The 4,477-nt window shown below is 39.4% G+C and overlaps 1 long non-coding RNA gene across 1 annotated transcript; it reads left to right on the top strand.

Moving 5' to 3' along the window:
- Nucleotides 1–13: 13 nt before the first annotated feature.
- Nucleotides 14–2,325, top strand: LOC114615545. Its single transcript, XR_003710486.1, has 2 exons — nucleotides 14–213; nucleotides 804–2,325. It is a non-coding gene; the product is annotated as an uncharacterized LOC114615545 (long non-coding RNA).
- Nucleotides 2,326–4,477: the final 2,152 nt, after the last annotated feature.

Raw genomic sequence — 4,477 nt, 5'->3', positions numbered from 1 at the left:
TATAGGAGGCAATTTGGAGTTATGAAGTTAATGTTAAAGGAAAACTACAGATGTGACTAATTGTGAAGAGAATTCATCTTCTCTTAAGGGAGTGCATCTCTGAGTGCTCTCCTTCATTGCTAACTGCTTTACTTTCCTTTTTGATAAGGGAGCATAACAATATTATCTTATGAAGCCAGAAGACTAAAAAGATAGTACATACAAAAGCCTCTGGTAAGCACATAGTATTTTAAAATAAAAACCACTTTATTATAAAGAACTTGCAAATAAAGACTGAAAAAACTACTGTACTTAGACTAGTTATTACAGATGTTGATGCAGAAGGTCAACAATATTTATGTATATTAACAACTTCATGCTAAGTTTGCTGGGACACGTCTGTCTTTAATCAGACTTATGGGCTGAAGAGTGAGTTCAGCAATTAAGAACACTTGCTACTCTTATAAAGTTTGGTTCCCAGTACTGACATCTGGCAACTCATATCTAGCTGTGACTCCAGTTCCTGAAGGATCTGCGGGCATCTGCATTCATATTCACATGCAGACAGATACTCATACATACAGGTAAAAATACAATAAAAATTAGTCTTGAAGAATGCTTAATTTAATTCATAGTCAGAGACCTTCAGTTGCTTTTTGGATAGACCAACAAACAGAAATATGCACACGTCAATAATTTCCTCTACTTATCTTAAAACACCCACACACCCACCCATAATCCCCCGTCACACACAAACAGTGCACAACCTAAAGGGGCACTCCAGGGGAACGGTGCAAACTGATTATTCATGTCCGTCCTTCCAGAAGTATGGGAAGAGCTATTCAATCCCGGAGATAATGTGTATGTTCTACCTGGTTCTGATGTCAACTTGACCTGCCAAACAAAGGAGAAAGACTTCTTGGTACAGATGCAGTGGTCCAAGGTCACAGATAAGACTGAGTTTATTGCTGTTTATCATCCCCAGTATGGCTTCTACTGTAGGCAGGCGCATGCCTGTGAGTCTCAAGTGGCTGCCATAAAATCTCTGAAGGGTGTAACAAATTGGACTTTATACTTAAGGAATATCTATCCCACCCTCAGTGGAAAGTATGAGTGCATCTTTACTCTGTATCCAGAAGGCATCAAGACTACAGTCTACAACCTCATTGTGGAACCCTGTGTGTATAACCTTCCCAAGGAACACCTTCACTGCTTTCATGTACCTTTCATTCATTTAGCAAATACACAAAGACAGGAACCATGTTCTACATTTGGTATTGAACACACAAAGACTTAGGAGAAAGAAACATTATCTGATAAGGGAAGTAGCACAGATCAAATAATGCTACAGATAAATGTAAACTTGCAACAGTGGTAAGTTTTAAGAACTACAATAGTTGAGAGCATAGCAGAGTCCAGAAAAATGGTCATTGAGAAAGGAGCACCTAAAGAATGAGGAATGAGTAGTCATTACTGCAATTTAGAAGAAATGGGGGTTGGGAGTGAGCTAGAAGTGGGGTGGGGACAGCCATGGGGCATGCTTTGCAAAGTTTACGAATTTAGAAATATGCATGTAGGGATACAGTAGAGACACAGTGAGGACGAGATCATGACAGACTTTGTTGGCTGTGTTCAAAGCTGACTTCTACAAAAGAATCATACAAAGAAATGTAATTTTTTTCAACAAGAGGTTAAGATGACATTTGTAGTTTGTGTTCATGTTATAAAGAGATGACCCTGGCTTCAGTAGGAGAACTCCCTTACAGTGGACAAGAAAAATGGGAACAGATTAGAAGATGAATTTTGACTGTCCAGAAGAAATGTAATGGCAGTCTGGTAGATATGAAAAGGGGTGTGTACATTTTACATACTGAGTATAGAATACACATGACTTGATCATAGAGTGGATGTAGGACAAGGGCAGTGAGTGAAGAAGGAAGACACTTAGAAGGCAACATTGAAATTCTGCATAGTGGTGCCAGCAGGTGGGATACAAGATGAAGGAAGTAGAGTGACTTTTTGAGTGAACTTACAAAAGCGAATCTGGATATTTACTAGAGGGCAGGGAAATGGGCCATCAAAGCTCCTGAACATTCAGGAGCATTCAGACTGTTCAGGTTTCAAGGGCCTGCATTCACGATGGAGGCCTGAATTTAAGCTCTATGCTCATTCTGCCTACAAATGAAGTTGACTTGGGGCCTGCCTTGTAAGTTCTCTGAACCTGTTTTGGAAATTATTCTGATAATATCTGTTCTACATGATCCAGTTCTAAGGTAAAATGATTTCGATTCCTACTAATGGGAATAGATGACAATAAAAACCAGCAAATGGAAAGTGCATTGGAAATTGAATGTTTGAAACTGAATGGGGAAATAGCTTGGAAATATGATAAAAGATCAACAAAAACTAGCTCAGGATTGGCTTGCTGCAGGAGACATGGGGCTGCCCTGATACACAGCAGGTATAGATTTTTCAGTTCCTCTCCATGTCTAACTCTTGCTGCCCCGAGACAATGATATTCCAATAATTTCAGGGTAAGGTAGGATTCCATCAAATGGAGCAAAAGACAACTTCAGATCAGCTGATAATGGCATAGGTGGAGTGTGGTTAACATATAGTAAGACCTTTTGAAAACTACACTTAGCTACAGATACTTTGAATTCAGGTAGTCAGCAGTGAACTGGATGTGCAACTTACTATAGACATCATTCAGTCCCACTATACAATCATTTCAGGTCTCTAAGCTTTTGGTTTCTTACATGACAAATGTTAATTACTATAGCCCCTCCTTCATGGGTCCCATTATCTTGATAATTAAATAAAGTAACCTGTGAAAAGCACTTACTACAGTTTCTATTAAAAGGTATTAGGTTGGCTATATAGAGATGTCTTAGCAGTTTTTCTTAGCAGTTGTTTTTCTTGCAGAAGACCTGAGTTCAATTTCCTACATCCATATGATGGCTTACAGCCAGCTATAACTCCAGTTTTGGAGAACCTGATGCTTTCTTCCGAACTCCTCAGGCACCAGGCACACATATGTATGTACAGGCAAACATCCACATACATAAAATAATAAATAAATAAATAAATAAATAAATAAATAAATAAATAAATAATAAGGTAGGAGTTTTGCAAATGGTTGGTAGTAGTAGAAGTAGTAATACAGGGAGTAACTTTATTTTTCAATTCTTATTAAAAAGATTTAAATTTTTTCTTTGTAGAGTAGTCTAATTTAGACTCCAAAGAGATATTGTCAGACATTAACACAAGAACACCTTGACTTTGGATTTAGACATAGTTTTGGAATATTGTGTCAACTCCAACAGATTATGCTCTCACAACTCTGATGATCTATCTGGTCAATACTCTATTGAGTAGTGGCCACATGGTTGTACCTGCTATCCCTGTACTTAAAAACTACCACCATCCACCTTCTGGACCACTGGGATATATGCTATAATAGAGATGATATATTATGGTTCCAATGAAGGCAAGAACAAAAATGTAGTATTATTCAGAAGTGAGTGACACTGACTTTAAGACAGGAGAGAGCAACACAAGTAGTTAAGTCTGTAACCATTGAAACTGTAAATAGATGGGGAATTGCCGGAAGCCAGGACCCTCACCCTTATCCTCACCCCCTACCTTTCCCCACCTGCACAATGTCCCCTATAGCTTGGCAACCGCAAGATCCTGCCTGGCAGCTGCAGATAGACTCAAAGCAGTGTACCATATCTTCTGAAGAATAGCAGGTAGATCATAATACAAGGCAGTGTACCATGTAGACCATGACATGTTTCAGGGCACAGGCCATGAATATTCTGTACTTTTCCACCACCTGGCCCCTCTTACCCCCTCCCCTTGTAAAGCCTACTATAAAAGGGGGCTTCACGTTCAAATACACGACTCTTGACAAGCAATTGCTTCCTTGAGTCCTTTCTTTTCTCTTGGCCGCTCTTTTTCAGGTTGCGGTCCTCCTAGCCCCCACGAATAACTAGGACCTGCAGGTCAGGTCAGGGAATCAGACCCATATTTATGTTTTCTGGAGTTGGAAATTTTACAGTCTTCTTTCTGAGCTTTTGCTGTTGATGCTCTGGATCAGATGGGGAAACAACAGTGTTAAAGACTGGGTGTTAGTATTCAGTATCCGGTACCAAAGGATCACAATTTATTACAAATTAAAAACAAAATAGAGAAGAATAAAAGTAGGTACAAAAACTGAGGCTTAAAATGGAGCTGAGGAGTTAAGAGTTTAGCCTAGAGGAGCAGAGGCGTTCTCTGGCATGTTATCTTTCCACTGTACCCATTGTATCAAGTTCCCTGTGGAGCTTCTGCAAGACATTCATGTTTCTAAGCCACATGAGTAAGCAAGCCACACATATGAAGTGTACAAACAAGTATAAGAACATGAACAAGTGTAAACTGAAGCGATACAGGAGAGACTAGGAGACCTGGAGGTGATGAGGTTCATCACCTCTTCCTGTTTACTTCCTCTTGT

The sequence above is a fragment of the Grammomys surdaster genome, unplaced genomic scaffold, assembly GCF_004785775.1.
Source record: "Grammomys surdaster isolate TR1022 unplaced genomic scaffold, NIH_TR_1.0 126899, whole genome shotgun sequence".
In the NCBI taxonomy this organism is placed as follows: domain Eukaryota; kingdom Metazoa; phylum Chordata; class Mammalia; order Rodentia; family Muridae; genus Grammomys; species Grammomys surdaster.
This window is presented reverse-complemented; position numbering and strand designations above follow the sequence as displayed.